The following is a 23,695-nucleotide window of genomic DNA, read 5'->3' as shown; positions in this document are numbered from 1 at the left end:
CTGTGCACAGGCGTCTCGGTCCCCAGGACACAGGGGCTCCTGGCAGCCCGGCCAACGGAAAACCCCGACAGGCACACTCTTCCCGAGGGCCACAGGCGTTTACAGGATGGAGGACCCAGCCCTCGGGAAAATGTGTGCCGAGGGAAGGAGACGGCCTCGCGGTGAGGAATTAACCAATACGTCAGCTTCCAGTTTCAAAACCGGTTTAAGAACTTGCCTTGATCTCGACCTCTAAACGTTTCGGTGACGCTTTCTATTTTGAGATAACTGTAGCTTCGCGTGCTTTAGAACTAACGCAGAGATTTCACCAGCCCATCCGGCTGTCCCGACGGTAACATCTGGCGAAGCGGTAGGAGACTATCACGACCAGGTCACTGGCTTTGGCACAGTCGACACGCAGCCCCTTTCCCAGGCCCCAGGACCCCTGCCCTGCCGGCCTGCCTCCCACCCTCCGCCCCTCCGCCCTTCCCCTCCGGGCCACCGCTGGCCTCTTCGCCGTTTCTGTAATTTCAGTGTTTCAGTCGTGCTCTGCAAGTGGAATCACACGGCCGGTAAACCCGGCACCTTCTCCCGCCCGCTGGCCAGGCTGTTGCAGGCAGCGATGTCTCCTTCCTATTGCTGGGGAGTAAGTGTGTCAGGTTCTACACGGATGCCCTACCCTGTGGGCAGCGACTCCCATGCTGACCTTGTAACACCACCTGGCGTCCGCCTCCGCGCGGGGAACGTCCTCTGCACGGTGCCCCCGCCCTCCCCCCGGCCACCGAAAAGTAGCAAGTGCAACACTATCCTCTCCCGTCTCCCGGGTGGACCGCCATGGAGGAGCCCGCCGTCTTCAGCCTCTCCCGTGCTGCGGAGGACATCCGCAGACCTTCTCGATGCGGCACTCCCGTCTCTTGACCCAGATTTCTCATCGAGCTGACAGTCTGGCTGAGACTGTCCCTGGAAGGGTGACGAAAACGTGACCACGCTGGTTACCTCCGGAAAGCCGGATGGAGACTGACTCGAGGCCATATTTGGGGAAACGACCCCTCCTGACCTGTGTCTCCATTCAGAGTGTAGCACTCCACGCTCCCTGCCCTTTACTGCTCGGCAGCCCCTGGGAGAGATTTTCTTTAAAAATACGATTTTTATTCATGTGCCACATCCTGTTCTATTCTTGAGCGGCCCCGGTGTATCTGATCAATCCCAGGCGTTAGACATTTTATCTGCTCCCAAACTGTCGACATTAAGAACGTCCTGACAACCCGGATCATGGGCCACATCTCTAAGTAGCTCCTTAGGAGAAAGAGCTAAGAGTGACCCACCAGACAGATTTCTGAACGTGAACTCCTGGACCAAAGAGGGTCCGTCTCTGGTACCAAGCGCTCCCCGCAGAAGGAGTGAACCTGCAGAAGGTGCGAGCACAGAGGCCAAGGGGCATGCTCCCAATCCTTCTCCCTTATCCGGTCAGAACATCTTGCCTCCCTCTGACCACGTGCCTTTCTTTGATTCCTGCTGAGGCTGGCAATCTGTCCGGTGTTTCATGTGCGCTTGTTTGCTGTCTGATCACATTTTCTCTTCCCTGAGTTGTCTGCCTGTGGTCTTCGCTCATTTTTCTGTGAGGCCCTCGTCTTACTCTTACCGGGTAGCGTGCGTATTCTGTGCATCCTGACATGACACTGATATATTTGGACAGATATCTTCATAGTTCATTTTTGGCTCTTTTTTCTATAGGAAAAAATATGTATGTACATATATGGAAATTAATATTTGTAAGTGGTCAATTTATTAATTTCTTTCCTTAGGGATTTTTCTTCTGTGGTTTTAAATTTGGAAAGAAAGAACCTGCCCAGAGAGCGCCTACACGCCGTCACCCGTGTGCTCTTCTGGCGCAGCCATGGTCTTACTCGTGTGTGTATTTCCTTCCTGCAACTAAAATGTGTTTGGGATACAGGATGAAGTGAGATTCTTGACTGATTTTTTTAAAGGGTCAATTGTCCCCCAAATGATTTATTAACTATTTATTAACCAAGCTATGCCTCCTATGTTAATGCAATTAAACATATCAAGTGATATATTTTTGAAGTCTCTGTTCTGTCCTTTAATCTGCTGGTTTATTCTTGATTTAATGCCATTCTCTCTCATTATTCTGGCTTTCTGTTATGTTCGTCGTTTGACAGGATAGGTCTCCCCGATTCCTCGCCCTTCTCATCAAAAATTCCCAGTCACTGGGGCGCCTGGGGGGCTCAGTCGGTTGAACGTCTGACTTTGGCTCAGGTCATGACCTCCCCGCTCGTGGGTTCCAGCCCCGCATCAGGCTCTGTGCTGACAGCTAGGAGCCTGGACCCTGCTTCCGATTTTGTGTGTCCCCCTCTCTCTGCCCCTCCCCTGCTCATGCTCTGTCTCTCTCTGTCTCTCAAAAATAAATACATATTAAAAAAAATTCCCAGTCACTTGCCGATTTTTCCTTCCTAATCCAGTTCAGCATCGTTTTGCCAGGTTCCCGAAGTCCTCAGAGCTGGCTGGTCAGGTGCACGGATCCTACCTCCTCCACCTCTTTACCCGCTCATTTTACCATCATGTCTGCTGTTCCCTCCCTCGGTCTGCCCACTGTTTCCCTGGTAAATCCTGGACTTTTCTCCCAGTGAACTTAGGGGAGGTGGCGCACTTGGGACGTCTGGAGGCTCCGGGGCAAGAAATCGCCCGGCACTCGCAGAACAGCAGGCTTAAGCCCAAACGACACAATCAGCACCCTCTACACACCAATGTGGCAACCCATGTCACTGCTCCAGAATGTCTGCGGTCCCGCTGTGTGTCCTGACGCCCCACCGCCTCCCCGGACTGCCATCCCCCCGCCCCACGCTCGGGGTCTGCCTTCCTGGTACCAAGCGCTCCCCGCAGAAGGAGTGAACCTGCAGAAGGTGTGAGCACAGAGGCCAAGGGGTGACCGTGGCCGTCTGGACCACCAGCCGCAGCCTCTGGTGAACCTGTCACCACCCACCCACCAGACGCAGACCTCTCGAGGGCACCGACTGTGGCGATGTCACCACAGCATCCCTCCCGGCCTCTGCTGCAGGTCACACTCGCCAGGGGGTGAATACATTTACTTGCTGAACAGAGGAAGGCGCACACCCCGCTGGTCGGAACCGCAGAGCAGCAGCGGGCTGTCCTTCCTCCGTCCCCTCCCCCCTCACTCTAGGGCCACCAGAGACCATCTCTAGGTCTAAAAATTATCACAGCGGTTTGTAGAGGGGGGAGACTTCCATGTGCCTGTAGAACCCATCATTTGACAGTTATACCTCCGCTCCGCTCCTTTCCACAGCCCATTCTATCTTTCCGCTCTCTACTCCCGGCGAGTGGAAAAACGGGTGGTGAAACGGCCCGGTGTGTTACAGGAACGCTCTGCGGCCCAGAGACAGAAGAGGGACTCCTCAGAAGTGGGTAACACCGCTCTTGGGCATGTGGACGTCGGGGGCCTGCGTTTCCCGTACGTTGTACTCGGCTGCCCCCTCGCGACGTAATGTCACCAGCCTTGTCCTGGTCTGAGCCCAACCCTGAGAGGCTGGAAGAAACAGCTGTTTCCACGGGAACCGGGCACAGAGGCAGCAGGATGAGGAAGAATGTGGACGGATCTGCTTCCCTCCCCACCGACTGGCACGGGGGCATTTTCCCGACCTCCTGGGTCAGCCAAGGAGGCGGGGCTTCGCTCCTGTCCTCGCTCTGTCACCTGCCTGGTTTTCTGAAAGACGGGTCTTCTTACTCCCTGGGCTCTTCCCAGGAAGCTCGCCCCTCCTTGCCCCTCGAAGCAAAGGCTTGTCTCCCCTCGGACCTCCTTCCTGGGCCCGGGGACATGGCTTTTAGGGCTCGGAGGGACCAATCAATAGTTTACAGGACTCTTCTGGAAGCGGCGCCCCGGCGTTCTCTCTTCTGTGTTATTTCAGATCTCCCAGTAAGGATTCTCGACCGAAAGGCAGGACTGCAGGATCCAATTTGTGAGACGGCTTCCAACCAGAGACAGGGGAGGGGATTTCTGACGTGAAGTGGGCTTTGTGACCAGGAGTCAATACTTACATCACGACGCAGGTGCGCCTCAGGGCGGTGGGGTGGCTGTGGGACCCCTCTGACACTGGGAGGCCACCCCTGCTGTCCCCTCTAGCTTCCCTCCATCCTCATGTCTCCTCTCACGCCCCCAGTAAGGTTGGCAAATATTTTCTCACTTGAAAAGAACCTTAATCCACCGGAGGCCAATTATACGCCAAAGTCTCTACCCATCCTGTTAGTGCAGGGCTGGGATTTAGCTTTCCACCGGCACAAACTTGGTTCATCCCTGTCCTGGCACCCAGCTCCTGAAGCCCTCGGAATGCCCTAAGTGCTGAGAGCCCTAAACGTGTCTTTTGTTATGTTAACGAGCGATCTTGGAAAGCACCAGAGGAGGGGCAGGTTACCAGGGCAGGAACCCAGTGATTGGAAGTTGGAACTTCCAGGAGGGGAGAGGGGCCGCACGCAGGTGGAATCAACGGAAACAATCACGCCTCTGTGATAAAGCCTCCAGAAAAACCCGGAAGGTCGGTGCGGGGGCTGGGGGAGTCCCCGGGTTGGTGAGCACGTGGCCGTGCAGGGAGAGAGGGTGCCTGGAGAGCATGGACGCCCAGCGCCCTTCCCCGCACCTTGCCCTGTGAGGTTCCTGAATTATGTCCTCTGGAGTAAGCCAGGAATCTAGTAAGAAGCATGTTCCTGTGAGATCTTTGAGCCTGATCTAGCCAATTACTCAACCCCAAGGAGGGCATCACTGGAATCGCCAGGCCGTAACCAGCGGGCTCACCTCTGGACTTGTGACTGGCACCTGAAGGGGCTGGGAGGCAGTCTGTGGGACCGAGCCCTTGACCCAGGGGACCGGATGCTCTCTCCCGACAGACAGTCAAAATTGTGTTCAACTGTAGGACCCCCAGCTGGGGTCTTTCCCCGCTTATGATTCCTCTTGGGGCTGGGCACCAGCCACCCTCCCAAAACTTGGGGTTTGGGGACGGGCAAAGAGGAAGAAAGAATGGCCGTAAGTGAGGTGACCGTGGGGACTGGGTCCAGGCTCCAGCAAGGTGTCGGCCATCAGAGCTCATGGAGTTCTCTGGGGAGACCTAGACCAGCGTCCCGGGGACGACGGAATCATGCTCACCTGACCTCCTGGCTCTTCGGAGAACTCGGTCTGTCGCTGTCACGGACGAGAGGGGTGAGGCCAAGGGCTCGTGCCGCACAGAAGGGTCAGAAACCACATGAAATGTCTGCATTACCAGCGCCGGGAGGGGGGCGGGGGAGCCAGAAAGGACGAGAACGCAGGCCTGGCTCTCCTGACCCTCGGACTCACAAGAACTTAAACAGAGGATGGAGAGCAGAGATTTGTAAAAGGAAAAGCAATGCAGGTGTGAGTGGGGAGGACACTTATTCCGAAAAGCTTTCCTCTGGGGCTGCTGCCCCCCCATGTTTGCAAACGGAGTAGACCCGGGTCTTTGCCCAGGGCTTTCCCCTTCACTGTCGCTCACGCAAAGCGAAGCGGGGGTGGGGGTGGGGGGATGCACGGGGCCACCAGTGGGGAACGGACAGACAGAGGCCTTTTCCTCTGCCTACTGACATCCTTTTGGAGGCCCCGGTCAATAAAAAATTAATAATTTCCATTTTGGAAACCAGCCCCTCTAGTCTCGGGTTCCCTAACCTCCACGCCTGAACCCCAAGGTGGGCTCCCTGCCTCCCAGCCCGTAAAATGCCAAGTCCGAGCCATCTCTCAGCTCTCAGTCTCCCCGCGTGGGAGCAGGAGCATGGATGAGGCTGCACCCCCCCCCCCCCCCCCCCCCCCCCCCCCCCCCCCCCCCCCCCCCCCCCCCCCCCCCCCCCCCCCCCCCCCCCCCCCGCCCAGGCAGCTTCAGGGCCTCCCTCTGCTCCGACGCCGCGTCCCTGCGAGGGGAACTGATTCGAGGCGTGTCCTCCGGAGCCTGCAGGACGTGGGTCCGAGAGGGAATCAGGAGGCAAGTGGTTTGCTGCGGGTGATGCCAGGGCGCAGACGCCTTTGCAGACGGGAGGCCCCTCCGCCCTGGCGTCCCATGCCGGGCCCCGGGTCCCGCTGCGCTCATCACGGGCTGGGGGCCGCCCCTGCGCCAAGGCTGGGATGGAGCCTGAGGGCACATGTCACAGTTGGGGGCTGCCAGGCCACTGTCCTCCTGCGGCGGGACAAGGGCTTTCCTAACAGCGAGGGGCGGGGGGCGGAGCACGCACCTCACCGTCGCTCTGTGTGTGTGTCTGTGTGTGTATCTGTGTCTGTGTGTACATACACAACATAAGGGCTGGAGGAGTATATATCATGTGCCCTATAAAGACATTAAAAATTAAACTGTCCCAACGATGTCACAGGAGACGGCATGGTCTCCTTCTGCTCCCTTCCAGCCTGTCTGGCCCCCGGTCAGTCTGAAGCCTGCTGCTCCGGGAAACGGACACCCCTGCACACGCCGCTTCTCCGGGAACACGCCCCTCCCCTGCCTGGGCCCGGCCGGCTTCCCTGGGAGCCCAGGTGCCACGGGCTGGGAGGAGGGGTGACCGTGAAGGGGCACTTATCCCCGCGCCTTCGCTTACCAGAAACTCGAGCTCCACCAGGAAGCCGCGTCACTGCCATGCGTACGACATAAACTCACAAAGGCACAAACCAAATCCAGCCGCGTGCGGCCTGTCCTCCTCCACCCTGCAGCGAAGGGGCCCAGGAGACAGGCCCTGCTCCCGGGGGAGGAAAGGACACCCTGACGAAGCGTCCCTGAGACCACCCCCCCTCCCCGTTCCGTCCTCGCCCAGGTGTTGAGTCCACAGAGTTAATCCACTTTGCCTCCCATTCAAGCCCAGACACAGCTTCCGATCCCGGGGGGCGGGGGGGGGGGTTACGAGCAGAGGCCGGCCTGTGGCCTCAGGTCCCCAGGACCCAACCTGCACCCACAGCGCTCCCCAGGCACAGAACTCTGCGGGACCTACGTGTCCCCTGCTCTGAGGACGCAGGGCGCGAGGTCGAGCAGAGGGGATGAAAGGGGGCAGGGATGCAAGCAGGGCAGGGGGCGCGGGCGGCACTCTGAGAACCGCAGAGCACCATTTTAGAACATTCCACGTTGACACCACGCTCGTCCTTGCCGGTGACGAGCTCTGCGGAGAGCAGGGATTTTTGTCCCTTTTCCACAGAGCCTACAGCAGCGCTGGCTTCAAATCCCGGTGGGATTAACTCTGCTCTCCTCCTAACCTGTAACTGTCACCGGGGGCTGGGGTGTCTACGATAAAAGCACGAGTCGGGGACACGGGAGAGCTGGTCCCTTTCCTGTTCTTGTGCATCAGGAAATCTGGGTCCGTCGCCCACAGCAACCGAGCCATGTGTCTGACCAGCCTGGCCGGGCCCCCAGTGAAGAGCTGGCAGCAAAGACACGGAGAAGTCAGGGCTTGTTACAGCAGCTCTTCCAAGAGCCATGCACCTTGCGATCTGTCCGCTCCCCCGTGAGGAGTGCGTCCTAGCCCCGCCTCGGAGCCGCGCGCGGCTCAAGCAGGGGCAGCCCTGCCCTGCTGTGTGGTGGGTGATCGGGTGGGCACAGCCCCGAGACGCTGCCAAACAGCCTTCGGTGCCCGGGGCAGCCGAGGACAAAGCACAACACAGCCCCAAATGTGAGCAGGGCTGGGCGGAGAACCCCAGTCTGCCTGGTTGCCATCTTTGGTCTGCAGTTTCACTGTGCGAACCTCACGCTGGGGAATAAAGCCCTCGGGCCGGCCTTCAGGCCTGTGGGGCCGCAAGACCAGGGGTCAGAGGGCCAGGGGAGCCAGGCTGAGCTCTGGACGACGCATCTGGGCCGCCATCGGGATCGCTGGGAGGTTGGCTACGAACTTCGAGGTGAACGAAGTCCTGACCTTCAAGGGCCTTTTTATTCTGTCATGCCAAGGGTGTTGACGCAGGGACAGGGACATGCATTTTTCATGCAGCTGGGTCCCTGCACCATGGCCCGGAGAATAAACAGCACAGTTAGGAGACACACCGCTTACAGCCCAGAGGGTGACACGTATTAGTCCTCTGAAAGGCCGCCCTGGAGTGTTTCCCTGCCTTTTCACTGGACACAGTTTCCACGTGCCCACGAAGGCAAGTGGCCGGTGATGCTGGCCACGAATTCGGCAGGGTTGACAGCAACGGGCAGTAAATGACTGTTGTTGAAACCATCTGCATTTCTGAGGGTTTACTTATCTACGCTTCTTTTAAATCAAGGTTAGAATTTCTGCAACATCTAATTTATCATGTATGTCATTTATTTTGACTTTAACCCCATACATTAAAGTGTGTTCAAGAATTATCGATGTCCATCACCCTACAATCCAGAAATCGCACTTTTGGGTATTCACCCCAAAATACAACAACACTCATTCGTGCACCCTGATGTTTACCACAGCATTAACAACAGCAGCCAAATTATGGAAGCAGCCCACACTGATAGGTGAATGGATAAAGAAGAGGTGGTATATATACACAATGGAATATTACTGAGCCATAAAAAAGAGTGAAATCATGCCATTTGCAATAACACTGGTGGAGCTAGAGAGTATGACACGGAGCGAATAAGGAATAAGCCGATCTACAAAAGACAAACACAGTACGATTTCACTCCGATGTGGAATTTAAGAAACAGAACAAACAAGCAAAGAAAAAGAGAGAAAGAGGAACAAACCAAGAAACAGATTCCTAACTACAGAGAGCCCGGTGGTGATTTCCAGAGGAGAGGTGGGTGGGGACGGGGGGAACTTGGGGATGGCATTCAGGAGGGCTCTTGTGACGAGCACAGGGTGAGGAATGCGTTGAATCACGATACCGAATGCCTGAAACGACTAATACGCTGTATGTGAACAACCTGGAATTAAAACAAAAACGTAAAAAAAGAATTGTCTATGTCTTCAAACATTTATTGACTTCATCCAACCATGAAAAGTTTTAAGAAGATGGCCGCACGTGTAGAAGCTGTTCACAAAATTACAACGGAAGGAGGCATCAAACACGCAGCCAGGAACGCCCTTAGGAATCACAGAGGAAAAAATGGAGACCGGAAACGGAAGCCAGCAGAGCGGCCGGCATCACAGACGCTCGGTGGGCGGGGCCGCCGGGAGCGCCCCCACACACGCGTGTCACCACTGCCGCTCTGCCGTGAGCGTGGACATCATGCCCCGGGGGCGTGTCCCTCTGATAGGAACACGCCGCCCGTTGGACAGAAGACTGTTCACTCATCACCAGAGGGTCACGGGCGGGGACCCAGGCCGAATCTGCAGCTTGCTTCCGCCTTGAAACCCCACATCCAATTGCATTGCCCCCTCAGCCCTCAAGGTTTCAACCAGCAACTCTTGCCCTTGAATTGATTAAAGTTAAATGTGTTTATAAAGAACTGTATCAGGAAAAAGGTATCAATACTTCATAGAACAATAGTTCTCTACAGTCATGATCTGTATTATGTTGGATACAGCTAGCAGGGGAAAACCAGCACTAAAAAAGAAGTCTCCATTACTTTTTTTAAAGTTTATTCGTATTTGAGAGAGAGCATGAGCAGGGGTGGGGGAAGAGAGAGGGAGACACAGAATCCGAAGCAGGCTCCAGGCTCTGAGCTGTCAGCACGGAGCCCGAGGTAGGGCTCGAACTCACAAACCACGAGATCATGACCTGAGCTTAAATCAAGACTTGGAAGCTTAACCGACTGAGCCCCCCAAGCACCCCTCATTCTTAACCACATAATACAAGAAGTTTAGGGACTTCATGGAACTTCATGGCAGAACATCACGGGCAAGTTGGGAAAATGAGGCTGGAATTCTATCTGACACGAAAGACAGTGTCAGCCAGAAGTGGGGTGGTGACCAGTGGGCACTGGGCCTCTGCTCACCAGACCCTGTGAGGCTAGGCCCTGATTAGCCTGTTTCTGTCACGGGACAAACTGAAGGCTCTGCATTACAAGGGGAGGATGCTGGGTTCGAATTCAGATCCCATGTACTTAACTGCTCCTTGGTAATGAAAGGGGAGTTTAAGGGGAAGAATGGGAAAAGAAGAAAAATAGACATTTATAAAAACATCAATGTTATAAATATATAAATAGAAAATATAAATTATAAAAGCATAAACATTAATTTATGAAAATACAAGTTGGGGGCGCGTGGGTGGCTCAGTCAGTTGAGCATCTGACTTCAGCTCAGGTCACGATCTCATGGCTCATGAGTTCGAGCCCCGTGTTGGACTCTGTGCTGACAGCTCAGATCCTGGAGCTGCTTCGGATTCTGCGTCTCCTTCTCTCTCCGCCCCTCCCCTGCTCACACACACTCTCTCTCTCTCTCTCTCAAAAATAAATAAACATTAAAAAAATTGTTTTAAATACAAGTTGAAGGCTCAATGTTTATGTAAATCAGTATGTGCATGTAAACAATCAGCCTATTAACTGGGAACCTGGCTGTGACCAAAGATATCATGTTATTTCAATGGACCAAAAGCACTTCATCTTTTCATCAGATTTTAGAAATCTATTTTGACCCACTAACGCCATCTCTTTCAGCGAAGGTAAAAACAAGAGAACACCAAAGTCATTTCTCTGCAACTTCACTTATTGTAAATCAAACAAACTTTCCCCACTGACTTATAATTTCAACAAAGCTTCGTCATTTGTATAAAAATATTTAAGGTTTCATGTATCCATTTCACCACAAGCATGCTTCCATGTAAACAATCTGAATACGGCCCACTCTGCGCACTGAAATTCGAAGTTAGAAAAGAGCTTCTGTCCCACACTTGCGTGGGGCCCCCGGGAGCCTTCTCGGCCAGCGGCCACCGCAGTGCGGGAGTGGGTTTGCCGAGGACCCCGCACCCCGACGCCCCGCCACCCCGTCCTGCCTTCAGCAAGCCCTGTGAGGCCCGTCCGCTCAGCACAAACCCTTCCCCGCCATCTTCCCTCAGTTCTCTGCCCCCTGGCCCTCCCTCCTCACTGCTGACTGCAGGTCCCGGGCTGTCCCTGCTGTTCCGGGCCGCCTGGTTGGTCACCCGCACGCCCCACCCCGCCCTCCTACCCCACTGTGATAGTCCTGACACCTATCCAGAGTCCTGAACGAAGTCCTCCTTGCCATTTTAACAAGCATCAGAACAATTTATTCCTTTTTTTTCTTATTATTTTTTTTAGCCTCGCTGCCGAACGTGGGGCTCGAACTCACAACCCTGATATCAAGTCACAGGCTCCACTGACAGAGCCAGCCAGGCACCCCGCATAATCTATTCTGTAACCTGCAAACCATCTCCCCACTGAGCGCACGTGAAAGTGTCTGAGGAGAGGAATGTGAACAGAATGACTTTAAAAACCGTTATTCAAACTAAGGTGTTCTGAGAGCATTCTGGAACATGCCTTCTTTCTCTGCCCTCCCAGGGGGCCTCATTTACTCCATGGCAAGCAGTTCATTCCGATGTCACCCCAGCACAGACGCAGTCCCCTCCAGCAGGACCAGCCAGACTCCCGCCCTCCTCCCCCGGCTCCAGTCTTCCCCCTCCAGGAAGTCCCCCATGGCGTCCACAGTAATGGCGGAGTTCTGAGCTTCCCACTTCTGGGCCACTGCATCCCCTCGGCCTCCCTTTTAAACAGCTCCTGTGTTCCAGTACCTTCCGGCCACTTGCGTCGTTCTGGAATGTCCCAGGGCTGGCTCACACCCTTGTGTGTCTACACCGTTCCTCTGGCTTCAAGCAAGATGTGCTGTGGCCGCATTAGCCTCCCAGCTAACTAGGTCATGAGAGCTACAGGCCAGGAAAACATGTCACTTCTTTGCCACTCACGGTGGATTAGACATGGGGGGTGTTCATTCGGTGGATATCCAGTGACCACTGAACACATGTCACCGTTAAACTCAACAGAATGGAAAACAGTGAGGGGAAATCTCAAAAGAAGATGTATTTTCTGGAAGAACCTTGTATTCTGACCTCTGTGGAGCCTGACAAATTTAAATCGTGCAAAGCAAACAAGTGCCCCCTTGTGACCACAGCCGGCATTACATCGTTGCCAACAAGAGTGGCCAATTTTAGCAGAGAGGGAGAAATGAGTCTTCTAAAAATTTTTTTAATGTTTATTTAATTTTGAGAGAGAGAGAGAGAGAGAGAGAGAGAGAGAGAGAGAGACAGTACAAGCAGGGGCGGGGCGGAGAGGGAGACAGAACCTGAGGCAGGCTCCAGGTTCTGAGCGGTCAGCGCAGCCCGCCACGGGGCTCGAACTCGAGAACCGCGAGATCATGACCTGAGCCGAAGTCGGACGCTTAACCGACTGAGCCCCCCAGGCGCCCCAAGACAGGAGTCTTAACTGGGGGAAACAGGGCGTTTATCTGCTCCCACGGTGCGGATGAAACACTTACAAACCCGCCTCCCCGGACCTCCCTGTCCTGTGGATCGGTGTCACCCAGGATCTGTCCCCAAATTTAAAATCCCAGTGTTGCTCACCTGTACCCTCTCAGCCCCAGAGTCTGGGGTGCCCTGCCTCCTGCATCTCTCTCTCTCCAATCACCCGTGCTGCACACTTGCCTCGCCTGTAAAGTGGGCTGGATGGCGCCTGCGCCCTGGGACGGTGCCCGCGGCCGCCGGGGTCACAGCGGTGCTCGCCCCCTCGCCCTCAGCTCCGTGCACTGAGCACCCTCCCAGCTCTCTAACCACACCGTGCAGACACTCCAGCCCCCAGCGACACTGCGTTACTTACGGTTCCCCCAAGCACACGCGGCGACTTCATGCTCCAGGCCTCCGGGTAAATCCGCAGCTCCCAGAGCGTGCTCCCTAGGGCAACGGCATCCGCCTCAGCATCCCCTGGGGACTTGACAGAGACAAAGATTCTCAGGCCCCACCCCGCATGCACCGAATCAGAAATGCAGGGTGGGGATCCGTGATCTGTGTGTTCATAACCCTTCTGGATGCTTCTGAAGCCACACGGAATTTCGAGAACCGCCGGTGTGTGTCACGTCCTCTGCTGGGGGTGTGCTTTCTCACCGTACCCGGGAGCCTGCGCGCTGGCGAACTCCTATGCATCCCCGAAAGCCCTCCCCCCAGGGCCCTGGGCAGGCTTACTCACGCCCATACACTGGGTGTCCTCATGACACGATGCTAGGATTCTAGGTTTAGAAGTCTCACTCCCGCAGCAAGCGGCGTGTCTGGCACTATTCTCTGCATTTTCAGCCCCTGAGGAGGCGGCTTTCGCTTAGGTAGACACTCAGTGAGAATGAAAGTTCACCTACTTGGCTGGTCGTCAAGAGGAAGGATGTAACTCTAACTGACAGAGCAGTGGCTTCAGAATCAGGGTATCGGGTGCTGCCTTCTCTACATGGTACTTTAAAACATTCATATTTGTAAGTCATATACTCCCACCCTCCCACTGCGTCGACAGGAAGTCAAACATCGGCAGTGTTCTGACACCTTGAAATTTGTTAACTGAATTTTCTGATCATCTTTACGTGCAGTGGTTTCCTCCCAAAGGCTGCAGCACTCGGCCGTCGGGTGAGTTAAACCAATAACAAGCTGTGTGGCTTGTGCGCAGACTGACGGTGCGGAAGGCTGGCCCTGGAGACAGGCGGGCGCGCTTCTGGCAGGAAGCGCTCGCTGTTTACTAGAAGTGAGTGAGTCCGTGGCGGTTACCCTCTCTGACCTGACGGCCAGTAATTATTCTGTGCGAGGCCCTCTACTGAGCACTGACCCATGTCATCTCCTTTCAGCATCACAATAACCATAATCAATAAGTACAGTAGCATTCCCATTTTGCAGGTGAGGAATCTGGGCACAGAGAGGGCAAGCAACCTGCTCAAAATCACACAGCTGGTGTCTAGGGGGCTGGAATGAACGACAGGCAAGATGCCTTCAAAATCTACTCCTACTGTGATGCTTTTTTCCCCTAAATATTTTTCCAAGATGCCCCTTCCTTTCTTGTCACTTTCTTTCCAATGTGGTTAAATATGTATAACGTAAACTTTGCCATTTTAGCCACTGCAAAGCATACAGTTCAGGGGCATTAAGTACACCCACAGTGCTGCACAGCCTCCACCACCACCCATCTCCAGAACCTGTTTTCTTCCCAAACAAACCCTGGCCCTTTAAACACTAACTCCCCCTTCCCCCTCTTCCCTCAGACCCTGCCAGCCACACCTCTGTTCTGGATCTAGGACCGTGACTACTTTGGGTCCCCAGTATAAGTGAAAGGATAGGTATTTGCCCTTTTGTGACAGCCTACCACCCTGCGTGGATGAGTGCCGGAAGTCCCGCCCTTTGTAAGGCTGAGTGACATCCCAGCACGCAGACAGACCACACTTCTGCTTATGCCTTCATCCATGGAGGGACACCTGGGGTGTCTCCACCTTTCGGCTACTTGTTGGCCAATGCCATGAACAGGGTGCTGATATCTGCTTTCAGTCCTTTGGGGCATTTACTCAGAAGCAGGGTCGCTGGATCACCTAGTAATTTGAAGACACGTGGGTTTGGGGTGAGCTTTGCCCCCTCACTTCTGCATGTCACTGGACGCTCTTTTCAGCACCCTGCGTGTAAAACAGAGAGACGGTATCTGTTCCCCTCTGAATTGCTGTGACCGTTACAATCAGTAAGTTAAGATGGAGATCTCAGATTCTAAAATACAAGTGTCGTCTACAAGTTCCACCACTAGTTGCCTCAGAGGGAGAAAAGGAGGCAGAAGGGACTTTGTAACCACTTGTAAGCTGAGTAACAGTAACCACACGGGTCTGTAGGCTACAGTCCGCACTCCTGTGCTGCTCACCGCCATTCCTTACTAGCAGTCTTTTTTTAAATGCTTATTTATTTCTGAGAAAGACAGAGAGCATAAGAGGCAGAGGCAGGGACAGAGAGAGAGGGAGACAGAATCAGAAGCAGACTCCAGGCTCTGAGCTGTCAGCACAGAGCCTGACACGGGGCTCGAACTCGTGAACCGCAAGATCATGATCCGAGCCCAAGTCAGACGCTTAACCGACTGAGCCACCCAGGCACCTGATGTCATGCTTTTTTGTATCAGACTACCCCTTACAAAAAAAATTAATTCTATCTTTTGAATGAATAATCAATTAACCATGTTTTTTAATCTTTCGAATGAGTGATCAGTTAAAGCCTAGCTATAGTTAATAGAACTTAAAACAAACAAAGAATTTGAAAATATGAGACAAAGTAAATGCATTTGGAGCATGAGATTCAACACTGAAATTAGGGAAGAAAGGCATAAAGCGGAGGGACAGGAGAAAACTTGGGACACTCATGGTGAATTTTACGACATCTGTGGCGAATAAGAAAAATGTTTTATAGACAAGAAGAGATAGCTTACAAAATCGGAACAGTTAAGGGGAATCTTCGAATCTTCGTTAAGGGGAAAGATGTTTAGAAAGTTATAAGGAGGTTGGGGGCGGGGATGAATTCTCGCAGAGAACCTGGGGGACAGTACCACCCCCGCTGGCCACTAGAGGGGGCAACTCCCCGCCTGCCAAGCCACACCACTGCTTCACCTTCCAAAGGGAAAGGACGTGATTCCAACTACTGGCCCCAAAATAACCAAGGAATTAACTGTCGGCCTCTTTGGCCACGTGACATAGAACTGCCAGGTTTCTGATGTTCAGTGTCTCTTGTTTCCCGATGTAAAATAACTCTGGCATTTAACTCTGCCTCCGTGTTGGAGGGTGTTTAGGTTTTACAAAAGAAAAACATCTCCCACTATTTTATGGTCTACACAGAGAACATAAACACTATCGTAGAGGATTAATATTCCACTCTCCATGAGTGAATCAGCCACGTCTAGATTACTGTTCTTTACAAAGGAGAACAAATGATCCCCAGGTGGCTTTCCCCAACATCCCTGGCCCTCACCCAAACACCCATGGAACTTGCCTCTTTGCTGAAGGAACGTGAGCTAATTTAATTATATTCTTCAAAACGAAACCATGAAGGCAAATAAAATGGAATTAATTCCAAAGCAACATACCTATCTTGTTATTCCACGCTCGTGGGGAATGTTCAAGCCACTGCTCTGCTCCGTGTGAGAATCGTCTGCCTATTAAAACCGAACATTAGAACTGTGTCGGTGCGCAGAAGCAATTACCAGAGGGAGCAGAGAGCTTTGGGGGACGTGTAGGCAGCTCTGGGCGTTTTCTTGGGGAGCGCGAGGAAAAGAGCAGGGCAGAGACGCGGGTTGGGGCCGCGATGCCGCTGAGGAGCGTGGGCCGTGTCACCGGGGCCCCGAGCGGCCTCAGGATTTCCGGCACTGAGCACGCGGGGCCCACAGCAATCTCTATGTCCCGGGCATCCCGCGGCCCCAGGATCCGGGTCCGGATCAGCACCCACCCGAGACAGAAACACGCAGGAAAGAGCTATTTGCACGTCCCCCTGCCGCTCACCACGGGGAAGGGCACACAACGTGGCCCACGTGAAGCCAAAACACTGTGGGAATCATAAAAAAGACCTGAAAATGCTGACTCGCTCAGGCCCAGGGCGGGTGATGGAAGACTGGAGTTCAGGGCTTTGGCTTCCATTTCCTTCTCTCCGCAGAATGACTATTGGATACACTTTGGTTTATGCACGTGAGGCAGAAATTTCAGTTGGGCGGCCCCTACCAATGGTTTTGCCAAAACTTTGATGGTACCTGGTCAGTCTGCACCTGGTCAAGAGGGGTCCTCTCTTGAAGCCACGCAGGAGCCAGGGCGTGAGTCAACCCAGAGCCCCGCCTCTATGCCAGGCTCCCAACATCCCTGCCCTGGAGGTTCCCTCCCAAACAGCCACGGCCTGCATGAGGCTCTTCTTCCAGTGCTCTCTCCAAAGAGCCGGCTGTGGGTAGAGACACTTCAGCCTGAGGACCAATAAAGGGGCAGCGGTGAGGTGGGGTGGGCTAGGGAATGGCCAGTCCACCCCCAGGGCCGCCACGACCAACATGGAACTCAGGAGTCACAGCGCTCTGAGGTTGGGCAGCCTTCCAGTAGGAGACTAGAACATGCTTATTTTACGGAACACTCTGTTGGCTGGATTTATAGCTCTTACACTCGTCGACCAACGTTCAGTATGGAGGTAGGTCTCCACTTCAACAGACGCGGGTCTGCATTGGTACTCTGGCCCAAGCCCCAAACACATTAGAGGCTGCACCAGCCAGGGTTCTCCAGAGAAACAACCAACGGATATATATACAGATGTAAAGAAAGAGATTTACTGTAACAGATTGGCACACGTACACACACGCACGCAGCAGGAGCCGCTGGGGTTTAGAAATAAAACACAGGGCAAGAGAGTCCATAAAAGTCGAACGGCAGAGCTGGGAGAACTCAAATCAGCGGCGCTGGCACTGAACCTAAGAAACAATACATGCACCACAATGAGAGAGGAAAAGAAAGAAAGAAATGTGCGCCCTCCATCTCATACTAAATCATGGGCTTTCCCATCCCATGAGGAAAGGAGTTTCAAGCTTGTTTTACTTAAATTACAAAGGAAAGGGCAGTGAACTTGCCAAATAATGAAAATTCAACCATATTTTTTGTGTTTTCAACTGGCAACAGCAGCACTCACCCAACAAATGAGCATGTGCTGCAAAAGGGAAAAAATGGGTTGGGTCTTCACTGAAAGCAAAATGAGCGTCCAACCCGAAAACAAAGATCTTATGTTGTTTGCAAGGCACACGGCTAACGCAAAATGACACCAAGGTTTCCGGGTCGCTGAGCAAACATTTCCAGAATAGATGGGCAAAATCTAGACAAAAGTAATGAACTGGGAAATGGCCTTAAAAATATTTTTTAATTTTACTTATTTGATTAATTTATTTTAGAGAGCGTGTAAGCAGAGGGAGGGCGCGGGGGGAGCGGGGGAGAGACAGAGAGACAGAATGAACCTCCAGCGGGCTCCACACTCAGCACAGAGCCCGACACAGGGCCTAATCCCACAGCCCTGGGATCATGACTTGAGCCGAAATCAAGAGTTGGATGCTCAACCAACTGAGCCATCCGGGCGCCCTGGGCTTGCAAATGTTAAAGGTATAATAAAGATAGAGTAACGAAAAGTATGAATGGAATAGAAATAGACCCAAATATATACATAGGAGAAGTTGGCCTGTAATCCAGCTGGCGTTTCACGTCTGTGCAGACAAGACTCAACCAACGGCCACAGGATAACCAGCTATCAGAGAAAACGTTCATTTGAGTCTTTACCACCTGCCTTATGAAACCCAAAGACTTGAAATTTAAATACAAGATTTACACATTTCAAAAAAAAAAAAAACCCACCAAAAAGCATAGAAGCAGGAAGAGAAAACATGGGGGCCAGCTGGAAATGCCCACTAAAGCAGATGGAGCCATGAAAACATTAGAAGGTGCACATGGGACTGTGTCGATATAGAACAGCCACTCAGATGTATGCTAAGTGCAAATCAGTCACACCACAGCACACGTATATTTGCTCATGCCTCCGGAAAAAGGCAGGCTACGCACACACACGTTAGTATATACGTGAAGAACTATATTGACGTAGAACTCAAGAAAACACTATGCAACAAGATGATGACTGCTATTTTACCTGCACAAAGGGCACAACTGAAAACTAAATGAGGGGCATTCGTTATACAATGAACAGCACAGAATCAGAAATACCACAGAGAAATTAACCAAACCAGAATCAGAGTGAAAAATAATTCCTCAAACACCTGCTAGATCAAGTTGAAACGAGTAAATACATAATACAAAGGATTTGAGGGATACAGTAAGTGTAAGTGAAGTTTAAAGGTGTCAATCATGGGCCACTTGGGTGGCTCAGTCAGCTAAGCCTCCAACTTTGGCTCAGGTCATGATCTCGTGGTTCATGAGTTCAAGCCCCGCATTTGGCTCTGTGCTGACAGCGCAGAGCATGGAGCCTGCTTCAGAGTCTGTATCTCCCTCCCTCTCTCTCTGTCCATCCCCTGCTCACACTCTTGTTTCTCAAAAATAAACAATTTTTTTAAAGGTATCAATCACTTTGTAACCTGTAATGTGCAAGAAATTCCCCATTTCTTTGCCTAAACCAAATAGAACCTCACCCAGGCCCACTGGCACTGTGACTGGCTTCCTGGGTGGGAGGCCTCCGTTCCGTACTGACCTGGGGGCCCCGAGCAGCTCTGTCCAAACCTGCGAAATCACCTGCATGCCGGGGGCCCCTCCTTCCTTCTCCAGGTCGAGGACACACGCGGACCTTCGTCTCATTCCCAAGAGTACAGCGTGGAGTCCTTGGCCGCCAGGATTGCTCACGGCCACCGGATGCGCAGCCCCTGGCACTCAGGGGACCCACCTCTCCGGGAACAGAAGACCCTGCCACTCCATCTAGGGGCAGAGCATTCCAGAACTCAAGCATCTCACTTTGTCAAAGGACGTAGGGGCAGAGCATTCCAGAACTCAAGCATCTCACTTTGTCAAAGGACGTAGGCTGGTGCTCCTAGAATTACTACCTTTTCATGTTTTCACTGATTTCTGACAGTAGTGAAAAAAGCCACGAAGTTCCTCCTTCACTCAGTCACACAAGTTTGTGTCACAGGTATACATTTCAGTGTGCAAACTCAGGTCAGCAAGAAAGAGAAACTTATTTTTGTATTCTGATTTAAGGGATCTAAAATTCTATTATGAGGTCCCACATAACAGACATGTAATTTGGGTATTTTTTTATTGGAGGGGTGGGTGTGTGTGAGTGAGTGTGCCTTCTCCAACCTTCGCCAGGGAAAGACTGTTTTTGTTTGGTTTTGTTTTTACTGTGGCAGTTCCTAAAAGCAGAAATTGTGCAGGCCACATTCTCCAACAAGAATTAATGAAAAGGGGATAAAATACAATTTAAAAAGATGAAATAAACTCTTCTGAATACTTCCTGGACCCAAGAGGTGAACGCAACTTCAAATAAACACTGTCTAGAAAATGGTGTCCATGACGGTGTTTCATTTCAGCATCCATGGGATGTAGTCAAATCTAGTGGTCAGGACTGAAACCCTGAGACCACAGCCTAACACCGCTTTTATTATGCTGGTTGTAGGGGCGCCTGGGTGGCTCAGTCGGTTGAGTGGCCAACTTCGGCTCAGGTCATGATCTCATGGTTCGTGGGTTTGAACCCACATCGGGCTGTGCTGACAGCTCAGAGCCTGGAGCCTGCTTCAGATTCTGTGTTTCCTTCTCTCTCTGACCCTCCTCTGCTTGCACTCTCTCTCAAAAATAAATAAAACATTAAAAAAAATTTATTATGATGGTTGTAATTGAGTGTTTTTTCCCTGAGGAAAACTGATAGCCTTAACATATTTATTACTAAATAGAATGGAAAATTAAGCATTCTAAGCAAATTAAGCATAACACAATAAAATAAGGAAAGGACAGGGCACCTGGGTGGCTCAGTTGATTTGAGTGTCTGACTTTGGCTCAGGTCATGACCTCACAGTTTGTGGGTTCGAGCCCCATATCGGGCTCTGTGCTGACAGCTCAGAGCCTGGAGCCTGCTTCAGATTCTGTGTCTCCCACTCTCTCTGCCCCTTCCCCGCTCATGTTCTCTCTCTCTCTCTCTCTTTCAAAAATAAACATTAAAAAAAAATGTTTAAACTAAGGAAAGGAAGAGGATGTGATTGATGACACAAGAAGAGTAATAAATAAGAATACAGCCAACGGAATTGATCACCAAATCCAATATCCACTTCTTAGGGGGTGGGGAGGGGGGAATAACAATAAAATCGACATACTGGGGCAAGTGTGATTAAAAAATAAAAGAAAATCTACACATTGGAAGGTAGGAGAAAAGATTATTCATCAAAAGGACAGTGAGAGCTAAGAACTTAAGGGTTACATACATCTCTAAAATGAGATGTCCAAAAATGAGATGATTTTCATGGGAAACTAGAAATCCTCAAAAACGAGGGAGAGCATCTGAATAATCTTGAAAAAACATAAAAGTGGTGTTAGCACTCGGGGGGCCCCGCCCACAGAACCCGCGCCGCCTTAGACGAGTTATTTCACACTTTCAAAGCTCCAATGGTTGATCGAAACACTAACGCCAGATGTCACCTTAGTCCCAGACCTAGTCCCAATGGCGAACAGCCCAGACAGTCATGTGCTATATGAGCCCTTCTGGAACAAAGATTATGAGCTACGAACTCCCTTTCTAAATAAGAAAGCGTAACTGAATAACCTCTTAACGTTATATTAACTGTGTAAATTTTCAGAAGTTTTATGACCAGGACCACCTGGGTGGCTCAGTTGGTTGAGTGGCCAACTCTTGATTTTGGCTCAGTTCATGATCCCAGGGTTGCTGAGTGTGGAGCCTGCTTGACTCCGTGCCCCTCTCTCCCGCTCTTAAAAATTAAATGTAAAATTCTTAAAAAGAATTGAATGACTACAAAAGGTGTTATCCTTATTTTCAAAACCACTCTGTACAGGAACAGCTGAGAGGAACAGCAACAGACAAGGATCCTGACAAAGGTCCTGGTTAGTTTGAAAGTTTGGTTTATTTTTAGTGTTTATCTAACAAATTAATTTAAGGCCATAAAACACTGTACTCATCCTGGTCCCATCCAACCAGGTGCGTTATGTGACACCATAATGGTTATTCGTTTGTAAATGATGTGTATTTGTTCGTATTTCCATCTTAGCTGTTCACTTGAAGAAGGATGTTCTGTTTTGTTTTCTTTCCAAGTGGATACGGATTTTTGGCTCCTTCTTGGCAACCTCAATTTTTATTGTTCTAGTCAGACAACGTGGCCTGTGGCATTTTCCACATCCGGGAGTTTGGGGAGATTTTCTCTCCAGCACAAAACACGGTCAGTTACCACGAACGCTGCAGGAGGGTTTGTTGGCACACAGGTCAGAGACAACCGAAGACCGCTGGTTGGGAACGCTGGGGCAGCGGGCAGCGGCCCGGCAGGTGGAGCGGGTGGGGGTCCGCAGAGCCCGCCGGGGCCAGGGCTTGCCGCGTTTCTCCCTGCGTCCCGAAAAGCACGAACTGCTGATCTTCCAAAGCGATGTTGGCCAAATAAAAGCCCCCAACTCTTTCCTTGACAAAGTTCACATACCGACGCCCTTCGCCTCACGTTCTACTTTGACGGACGAGGCTGCCACTGCTCGGCTCCCTCAGGGCGAGCACTTTCTGGTGTTTTTCCACTCCTTTATTTTCAACCTTTTGGGTCATTTCAAATGGTCTCTCGTAATCAAGCTCTACACACGTGTAGGAAAGCCCATGATTCAACCTGAAACGTCTGTAAATGGCAGGATGTGACCCATGCACGTCTTCTGTGATTAATGTCATGTTTAACTTTACTCCTACCAGCTTGTTTCACACTGGGGTTTATAAAACGCTTTCTGATAGTTACTGGGGTCAAGCGCACGGAGAACACAGTTCTCTCCGGATGCGGTCATCGGCAGGAACAGTGACACGGACTCTGGCACCCCAGCCCCCGCCTCCTGCTCCGTCTCCCCCGGACACAGGCGGGACTTACCCTCTGGACTTAATCCCTGCGGGTCTCAAGCTGGTCTCAGAAGGGAAGAAGGGGGCACAGAGGGAGAGAAGAGTGCCAGGGGTAAGAAGCATATTTTGGAGACAGAAGGAAGGTTCAAGGTGACTGATTTAAATGTTAATAAAGAGATGTCACCTCAATTTTGTACTCCGGGCAAGCGAAGTAGGGCACAGGAATTAAACACGGAAGACGACAACGCCAAGTGGTATAGAAGGTTTATTTGAAAATCTAAATAGAACCCACACCAGCACCGGGAACCTCACTCCCGCGTCACAGCAAGAACTGCCTTCTTTGCAACCAAGAGGCAAACTGCGCTGTAGCTTCGGTGTCCGTCCACACAGCCGAGCCCTCGCCCCCCGGCCGGCCCCCGGAAGCCTTGGCCGTCCTCACCGCCTGCCCTGCGCCGTCACAGAGCTTCTCTGAAGCACGTCAGGCCAGATCGCAGCCCCTCCCTCACGTCCCTGTGACGACACAGGCTCACGTATCTCGTTTTAGCCAAAGGCCTTCTCTTTCTTCACAGCACAGCACAGTGTTTTTTCTTCCATTTATTACAACCAACATTTTCTATTCCTGCCAATAACCCGCCTCTGTTCTGGACTCTCAGCCCCCCACCCCCACCCCGCACAGTGAATAGCCATGTGGCTAAATCAGATAATTTTCCTCAATTAGTGTTTATCAATTACAGTCACACATTAATCAGCGTAATTCATGATGCAGAGAAGGCGGGGGCCAGCACAGAGGGGGCAGGGAAGTCTCCGAGTGACCCCATTTTCAGAAGCATTACTTGGGAAATACAGCCGGCCAGGTAAACACAAGGCAGTCTACAAAATGCATAAAGACACCGGAAAACCAAGAAAAGCAATTTTTATATGCCATTATTTTACCTAAAAATGTTTATCTCATTTGCATATGCCTAAATCTGAAGAATAAAAGCGCTCTGGTGGAACAGTCCCCTCCGAGAGCCCTGCGGAGCTCTCGCTGGTGCGGATAAACACACGCAGGCCCTGGGATCTTCGGATTTGCTCAGGCGCCTCACCTGGGAATGATTTAAGGAAATGCTTTAATTTACTGATGATCTTAAAAGTGTTCGACCTCTGCACACTAGGGCCCCTCGGGGCCTTGGCAAACACGGCCTGTGGACGCCTGCAGCGCGCGGCTGCCCTCTTCTGGCCGAAACCTCTATCTGACCACCGCACAGCCGTTCTGTCCCCTTCCAGCTG

The 23,695-nt window shown here is 52.0% G+C and overlaps 1 protein-coding gene across 5 annotated transcripts in view; it reads right to left on the bottom strand.

Moving 5' to 3' along the window:
- The window catches only part of LOC115277288 (refilin-A), a 237,868-nt gene that overhangs the window by 170,417 nt on the left and 43,756 nt on the right, over window positions 1–23,695 (bottom strand). For 4 of the 5 annotated variants that reach the window (XM_029921336.1, XM_029921339.1, XM_029921338.1 and 1 more), the window contains exon 2: window positions 12,720–12,830. The gene's annotated coding sequence lies outside the window, so the exon portion shown is untranslated. Of the gene's footprint in view, window positions 1–12,719; window positions 12,831–15,977; window positions 16,047–19,140; window positions 19,305–23,695 lie in introns of those variants that run through there. The other variant, XM_029921337.1, reaches the window with a different exon arrangement.

This window comes from Suricata suricatta, chromosome 14 (assembly GCF_006229205.1).
Source record: "Suricata suricatta isolate VVHF042 chromosome 14, meerkat_22Aug2017_6uvM2_HiC, whole genome shotgun sequence".
Taxonomy (NCBI): domain Eukaryota; kingdom Metazoa; phylum Chordata; class Mammalia; order Carnivora; family Herpestidae; genus Suricata; species Suricata suricatta.
The sequence above is the reverse complement of the archived record's forward strand: the minus strand, read 5'-3'. Positions and strand labels throughout refer to the sequence as shown.